Raw genomic sequence first — 8,983 nt, 5'->3', positions numbered from 1 at the left:
GAGGACCATAAAAGAAGTCTTTTCTCAACAGCTCTTTCACTCCCTATCACTTGGAACAGAGAAAGTGAAATGACTAGCCAAAGTTAACTGAAAAAGAGGAATGTATAGAGAAGGAGAGGCTGGAAAAAACTGATGCTTAAGCATATAGAAAATGCCATACTGGGTCAGACCACAGGGCCATCAAGCCCAGTATCCTCTATCTCAGGGGCAAAGAGCAAATACTAATGGAGTAAATATTTATGCAAGACTTATCCAAACTAACCCATCCCTCTTGTCTTACAGCTTTTACCATTTAGAAACCCAACCTTATTTAGTTTAGTATCTATCAATGGGCTTAACCTGCATGAATTTGTCCAACCTCCATTTGAACCTAGTTAAAATATCATCCCCTATAACATCTTGTGGCAATAGGTTTCATGAGTTACTTTAGTGCTGTGTGAAAAAGAACTTAATTTTGCCTCATTTAAACTTGCTTCTTAATAATTTCAATGCATGTCTCCTAGTTTTAGTATTGTGAGAGATGATAAATAATAAATCCTTATCTACTTTTTCCATACCGTTCATTATTTTAAAGAATGCTGTCATATCCTGTTGTCATTTTTATCTCTAAAATGAAAAGACCTTAGCTATTTTAGCCTCTAATCCTACAAAAGCATCTCCATGCCCCTGATAATCCTTGTTTCCCTTCTCCGTACCTGTTCTAGCTCTTCTATACAGGGGCTGGGGAAGTGGGGAGGCAGAACGGCCTGAAGTAAGGTGCAGGCATACCATTGATGTATACAGTGGTGTTTCTCATTCTTGGACAGAATGAGGGGGGAAAGAGTTTCTATCTTTTATTTACTGTTAACAATACTTCAGGAAAGTGTGTTAGCCTTTAAAATTCAAGTTGGAAAGTATCATCAATCAAAAATATACAAACAGCTCTCATAGTAGGAGTTCTTTTCCCTTGTGCATTTGCTTAACCTTAAACTTTAACAAGTTCTACTTACATTTGTGGTAATGAACTTAAAATAAATCAAAAGTAAAAGATCAGTCACATTTACTGTATGACTGAAAGTTTTTGTGTTAGGAACAGTGACTGGACTTGACTAGACCACATCCAGAAGGGGATCTCTTCTGAAATAAGATGAAAAGTCAGAGTACTTGCTCTTTCATGTATCAAGGGGGGTAAAATTCTAGTGAACTGTGCAGTAACTGTCTATTCCCTACTGTGTACTGAGATTAAAATATCGTTTTGACTGTGATCGTTACCAATCAGAACTTCTATAGTTGTTCCTTAGAACTGAAGATACATTCATCTTCCATACCATACAACATCCAGCCTTTTCACTTAAAAATACCTGATGGGTAGAAATCTTGTATTGGTTTGGAGGGAACTGTATTTGATGGGCTTCTATGTTTTTGCAGAAATTCAGATTTCATGGAGAAGAAAATGTTGTGGACTGTCAATGGAAAAAACCCATCTGTGCTAGTACATAAAACAGCAGGACAATACAGCAGTGAGAAGCAGAGAAATTAAGGAGATGGTGGTGGATTTACTATATTTAGATTAGTTAACACACACAGAATATTTGTTGTTACCCTATAATGTTAATATTGAACCCAATTTTACAGTGCCTTGCACCTTATGGTGATATAACAGTAGTGCAAAATGGGTGTAAAATGATGTCACTCTGAACTGGAAGCATTTTACAACCATTTTAATACTCTTCTCACATATTGAAAATTACTAAACAAGGTGCAAAGCAGTGGAGAAATAGGCCTGTTTTTTACTTTGAAACACATTTTTCTGTTCCATATTGACATGCAGTAGTGATGTTTCTTAGTGTACTCTACTAAACAAGTAAGTGAATTTACTCAGATGTCCTTCCTTATATTTGAGAGTCATTTATACAATCAAAATGAGAGAGGAAACAAGGTCACTATTATGATAGCCATTGTGGGTGATTCCACTAATATCTGAGCTGAACTCATCTAAGCAAGGCTACTGGTGTTAATCAACATTTTTCATAAACTAATTCCATTGTGAGTGTTTGTAATTTCTATTTACAGGGTAACTCCATTCCCTACAAGTCAAATATGGCTTTTTGATATTCATAGATTTTCTTTTTAAATGTCACTGAAATTATCTCAGAGGAGCAGATCTGACAGGTCAATCACTGCAGATGGTAAGTGCTTTGTTAATTATACAGAAATTTAGAAACAATTGTAGAATGTCTTGCCTCAGGAGAAATTTCTCTCTTATCCTGCTTGAGAATAGATTTCCTTTACTGAATTAATTCTGTGTTTGTGAAAAGATAACAATCTCTGCTGCATTGTAGGAATAACTCCTTGCCTCTTGTTCAAATATGCAACTGTAAATAAGCAGAGGATATTGCAAATAAACAATACCATTCTTTTTAAATAATGCAATGTGTGTAATTAGGGCGATGCAATTACAACAGTGTACAGCTCTCAGTGTAACAATTAGTTTTTCAGTAAAATGTAATTTGTTCCAATGCAAATGTTTTCCCTCAATTCAGAAGATTCCCTTGAGTTGTTACAATAATAAGCCTATTTCTACAAATATATGTATTTGTGCACAGTATGTTCCAATACACAAATCAAAGAGGACAGCAACATTATAATAAGCTACTGGAATTATAAAATGCTAGCAAAATGGTATTGGTGCTACTTTCTGATGGTGGAAATATGTCCAAGTACCCTTCTTAGATTTTCATCTAGCTCAAAGAAATCTTGTTAAAGCTGAGTGTCTCATACAGTATTGCATCAAATTTCATTGCAACATAATTTCACTGTTGAAGATGGCTGGTATTGATCTATCTTATGTTCTTATACAGTCCCTATTACTGTACTAACTTGCCACCCATGAGGTTCAGAAATACTGGTATCCCTGTTTAACAATGAAGTTAAATGGCTTGCTCAAGATAACTCAGGAAGATTGTGAAATGGTAGGGACTTGAACCTGGGTCTTCCATGCTCTGTGTGCTGGACCTCCCTCATTTCTAGTAGTGCCACCTTTTACCAATGAGTTAAAACATTGTAATATATGAAAATACAACTTACTAGCCTACTAGGCTCCTTGGACAGTTGACATCTCTGATTAATCCAAGCTTCAAAATACTTACTATGGTGCAGGATAAATTAGATATCATTTTAAAACATCTGAGCGCACATTACCAATTGCATTGCTAAAAAAAAGCACCAATCATTTTTTGGTTGTATTGCATACAAATCTGCATTTATTAGTTTGCTTTCAAGACTAGTGTAATATAATGGGGGACATTTTTGTACAGATAAAACAGCACAGTTCTATCTATGCAGGCATTGGCAAGGCTAGTTCAGTTATATTAATATTACTGAAAGATCCCAGGAGAAGTTACAGAAAGAATGAATATAATTACCCAAGATGGATGGATGGGAGCACTCGACATTTTCTTTTAAAAGTGATTCAGTCTGAACTTTTAATTTTCATTTTTTTATCCTCTTAGTACATGCCTTATGTTTGCAAGGCATTTGTGTTTTTATTGTGAGCACTGTCCTACTGTCACATTTGAAGGTTTGATTCTCGGTGACTCTAGCTCTAAACATGAGTTATTGGTTACTTTTAAATATTGGAATGCATTCAGTAAATGATTAAAAAAACCCACATACACACAGCAGCAGCAATGTGTAATCATTATAGAGATAGGTGCTGCATTAAGCATGTCTGCTTTGCTCAAGTCAGTGTTAATGAAACATCCCAGCTGATTAAAGTGGTAGAAAGAAAAGTCACCTGTGAGCATCCATGTTTCACTGTATTCTTTTACTTTTTGTTTCTGTTTCTTAAAATACAAGATGTAAGCAACAAGAAGAAAAAAAAGAGTGTATTAATTATAAATCTTACTACCTATCACACACGCTGATTGGTGACATCTTCTGGTGAGATTCTTTCTTGTCTTAAAACTCTGTACACTCCACTGTTCTGCTTCCCCTGAATTCTAATGAGAGAAAGAGTGGGAGGCATAAGAGAAGAAGGAAAATAAAATAGGCCTCTGAAAATGCAATGATATTGAATTGATATTTACATTCATCCAGGAACCGTACTTGTGCCTGCTCTTGAATAACAGTAATGGTGATCAAAGGAGAAATGTATGATCTTTGGGCTTGATGCTTTCAAACTACACACCAATCACTGTAATTCAGGAGAAAATGGGGACAGAACTACACCAATAAATACCACAATCATTGCTACCTGAGTAAAAGTGACTCCCACCCAATAAAGCTAAAGCGAGTAAAGACTGCTCTATTACATGCTATGCTGAAGTTAAATATAGGACTAAAATCCATTCAAAGACCGTCTGTTCCTAAGAGTGTAGCTAGTCTGCTTTGTTAAGTGAATAATACTGTTCACAATCTTCAGAGCGATCAGCATTGCTGAAGGCACAGCCTGTGTTACTGCGCAAGCCTATTTTAACCGTGGTTGTGCCAGCTGTGGTCCCATGTGGAGTCCTATAGGATGTGTAGTTTTATGGAATTAAATACCACTAAAAAGAAGATATGCAGGTGGAGCATGGACTTCTGGTTCTTCCTCCTCTCCAGTTCTGGCCCCGCTCTGTTTATGCATAGAAATGCAGCTGCCTTCAGACAAGAATCTGAACAGTAGCCAGCTGCTTTATAACTGTATTAGCCTGAAGCCCTCATGAGAAATATTTTTTTGCTGGAAAATAAATTATAACATGGATAAGTGGTGCCTGACAAAGCTAAACAGGAGCCATACTGCTGTATTGCAAATTCATCTGCAGTCTCTCGGTAGAAAGACAAATAAAAGCACTTCATCAAAATCAGTCAGAGAAACCCAGGAATGCTCATAGGAGACCACTAAACTCTAAATACCAATCAATTCACCAACTTTTTTGTCAAACTTGCAAGTCCCCTTAAGCACTGTTGTCTAGAACTACCGGAAAGCAGCTGCATGGCATGCAGTGGGGGGAAAACAGACCTATTTACAAGGCCCTGTATAGCAGAAGCAGTCAGGGTATTTGCATATCTTTGCAAGCCTGTTCCTAAGTTCATTGAAGGCAATGGAGTTATTCTAATTGCTTCTGAAGGCTTATGGCCCATTTGAGAATATAGGGTAACAATTTTGCACAATTTGCTATTTTCAGTGACTTGAATGTGTTCACTAGTATTCTGTGGCTATTTGAGTTCAAGATTGCTAACTTTTAATCTTTGTTTTTGAACTGAAAGTCACTGAATTAGACTACTGTGAAATTTTAGTCAACATGTTTGAACTGCCCGCTCTGAAGTGCCCCCTCTGCCTTCTAAGGCACTAAGGTACAGACATTTAAAAAGCATGAAGCAGAATTGATCAAAGTTACTGTAATCTGTAAGCAGCATAGTTTAGATGGGTAAGAAACAAAACAAACATTCACCCTTTGGTGGGGGCACAAATCTTAGACCAGGTTCCACCATCTTTAAATCTGTCTGTGTGTCCTGAACTTCTTTTCTGTTATGGGTATAGGCCAGTTTCCAATCACTTATACCAGTAAAAGTGTAGTGTTTGTACTTGGCCTCAGAGATTTTAAGGGTGTTTCTAAAGCCAGTGAGATGTAAGGACATTGATCTTTGTCACTGGAATTGCTCTTCAAATTTGGAAGTGTATCTTGAGAAAAGAGACTAGTATCAGCACTAAAAGTGATTGAACAAAAAAGCAAAGGTTACTGTCCTGCTATTACAATATTTATATGCTTCAAATCAGGAGCATATGTTAAAAATCTGTTCAAACAATGTCAGGTCCTGTATACACAGCATAACAGCTAGAGAGAAAAGTAGCTTTTCTCAAACTCCATATATCTCACTGTGTCAGCACAAATAAATGTTCTGACTTGAATAAAAAGCAAAGGGAACTCATCAACTAGGCTGTGAAGCAGAGCACAGGACAGCACAGCTACATAGTGGATTAGGTCTAAGCTGACCCTGAAATAAATGATGAACACTCCTGGCTTCTCCTGGGTTTACATTTTTTCTTCTCTTCTTTTTCTAGCATTGTATTGATTGCATCCTTTATCTCTCAGGTCTTCCTTCCGGTGTTTCATTCCTTTACTTCCAAAACCCCTGTCACTTTGTTTACATTCTTTGCCTTCTCTGACCCTTTGCTTCCCACCCCATCACCTAGATATTTCTGTAGCTTTTATTTTCACTTCATTTCTCTTTTTCTTTGAGGAAACAGATTTTTCTCCTATTCAAATCAATGTTTTTTGACTGAAACCAAGAGTAATATTGGGCTGCAGGTCTCTATGCTATGGCTATATTACTCTGTATATTCAGGCAGCAAGCCAAAGTTGGTACTGGATTTCAAACAATGCTTCACTAACAGTAAAGGTACAGAATCTCACAAACCTCATTTATTGCTTCCAGGCTATTTTATTAAGCATTTTGTGAAACTACTTTTTATCCTGCTACTAAGAAAGTTGAAGCTTGTAGGCTCCTAGGACAATGTCTTGACAATTTCTGAGTGTTAGTTGATTTAGTGATAAAGAAAATGGGAGAGGATAGGGTTCAGGTGTTAATGAATAATCCATGAGCGCAGTAAAAAAAAAAAATAGTATGAATTTTGTTTTATTTTTTTCAAGCATGCAGTGAAAAGCCACCCTGCTTCCCTTTTGCTGGGTTTATGAAAAATCTAAATGTTTGGGGCCATATGCTGCCATCATTTATATAAAATACCATTGATCTAAGTGGCAACTCCCTGTGTAAAGTGACAGCAGGAGATAGCCCTTGGTGTGTTCATGTCTGGCTATTTGCAGCTTCTGCTATACATAAAAATAGCTTTTTTCAGAGAGTCTTTGTGTGAGGGATGGATAGCTGAAGTGATTGATTATTGGACCTTAATCTGCAGCTCATAAATTGAAGCTAGGTGTGATAAGCTGCCATTTGTTGAGTGTATTGTAGATGGTATGAAATTAGTTGCTGCTTTCAGTGTAGTTCTTAGAGAACAGTAAGACAAAAAATAAAACCATAACTGACACTTGTTGGCTATTTACAGACAGTCAAAAAGCCTGAGGCAGAATCAGTCCAGCCTTTATCGGCTTCTTGCCTGAAATGCCCAGGCCAGAAGGGGAGGTGGGGGGGAGAGGTGGGGGCACTCCTGCACACCTCCCACCCTGGCCACTGAGCCTAGCCAATTCAGGGCCATCCCTGACCCCCTGCTGTCACCACAGACCCCCCTCTGCACAGAGCCTTAGGCGTCCAGAGCTGGTAGGCATGGTGGCAGCAGAGGGGCAGGAGCAGTGCAGGGACAGATCCCTCTGTCCTGGTCAGACCCCCTCAGCTGGGGTTTGCATAACACGTGGTGGGGGGTGGCCTGCAGCCTGGCATTCCTCCCCCTGCAGCCTGGCTGGGTGATCATACCCAGTCCTGTCCTCATGCTGGACCCATGAGCTGTGGGAGGCAGGACCAAGAGGAATGCAGCCTGCCCACCCTGGCCATGGCCCCACCACGCTGTGCAGGCCCCAGTTGTGGGGGCACTGGCCAGGGCTTAGAGGCTGGGTCCAGCACAGGGCTGGGGCGATTGCCCAGCTGGGTTGCAGAGGGAGGAAAGCTGGGCTGTGGAGGAAAAGCCACTGTCACAGGGCCCCCCAGTGCTGTGTAGACCCCAGCGGGGGCAGAGCAGGAGGCTTCATTCCCTCCTTTGCTGGGCCTGGTGCCCCTGCTGGTTGCCTGGTCAGCCAGGCTCTGCTGGAGCAGACAGCAGGGCAGAGGCTAGCCTGCCAGCTCTGTGAACCAGGTTGACAATGGAGGTGAAAAGCATCCTGGGATGCTGCGGAACTGTGAAGTAACCTGATACCAAATCATTTGAAAGTGTCAAGGAACAACTGCTTGTATCTTAGTGCATATCTCATTACCATTTTTGCCAAACCTGTACATTGTCTTTGTGAATGCCATAGGCAAAAGAAAAAAAATCCCCCAAACCCCCCAAAACCCCTAAAAAACCCCAAAGCTTGTAAAATCTGTTACACGTGTATGCACATAAGCACACAATTGCTTTGAATTTCACAAATACATCAGGAATTGATACAGGTAAAAAAGGATGCAATCAGTAATTGATATGAATTACTGGGCGTTTCAAAGTATAGACTCACCAGCTGCATCCTAATGAGTGGGAGTGTGTGGTTTGTGGCACCTCAAAGCCTTCTGAGATGCCATAAAATACACATGGTGCTCCTCATTCTATTCACCGTACTGCGTATTTGCAGCACAGTGGCAAAATTAGATATTGTTAAATCACGGTATCTAAAAAGTGCACAACAGGAAAAGTGGGGCAGTGTCTGTGGCTGCAGCGAGAGCTGCCCGAAACTGGAGCCTGGCAAGTCAGAGCCACACTCTGGCTGCCAGCCAGGCTCTGTGCACCTGGGTTGCCACTGCTGCAGTCCCAGAAGGCTCCCAGGACCCCAGGTAAGGCTGCTGGGGCCAACCCAGGTGCTGGCCCCAGTCTCCTCTACCCCACCCAGGGCAATTTCCTGTACACCACAGTGTGCATGCAGAGGCATGCCAAGGGACAACTAACAGGGGCACGCACTAGGAGCAGCACAAATGTATGCTCATTTATGCTCGTGGGGATGCATCCACTATTTCAAACTACTTCCGAGTATTTGAAGCTTTATGGCATGAAATTCAAGAGGCAAAAATTGATAGGTTCATAAAGCTCTACCAAGCCTTCTTCAGGACATTATCTAAGCACATTTATCAGGTGAAATAGTGTCAGGAGAATGGTACTGTTTAATTACAGAGAAGCATTCTAATAAATTATATATCTTACTTTCTAAAACACTTGATTCTTCCTGCCAACTCTTTGATGCCATCTGTTATAAACAACCATTTTCTGTCCAGTCTAAATTGTGAGTGGGTGCAATCCTGTTTCCCAGATATCATAACACATTCTGTGCTTCCCTTGTATTTTGGTTAGGTACAGATAACCATGGATACACATGAATGTTGTTCA

Source organism: Alligator mississippiensis, chromosome 9, assembly GCF_030867095.1.
Source record: "Alligator mississippiensis isolate rAllMis1 chromosome 9, rAllMis1, whole genome shotgun sequence".
Taxonomy (NCBI): domain Eukaryota; kingdom Metazoa; phylum Chordata; order Crocodylia; family Alligatoridae; genus Alligator; species Alligator mississippiensis.
The sequence above is the reverse complement of the archived record's forward strand: the minus strand, read 5'-3'. Positions refer to the sequence as shown.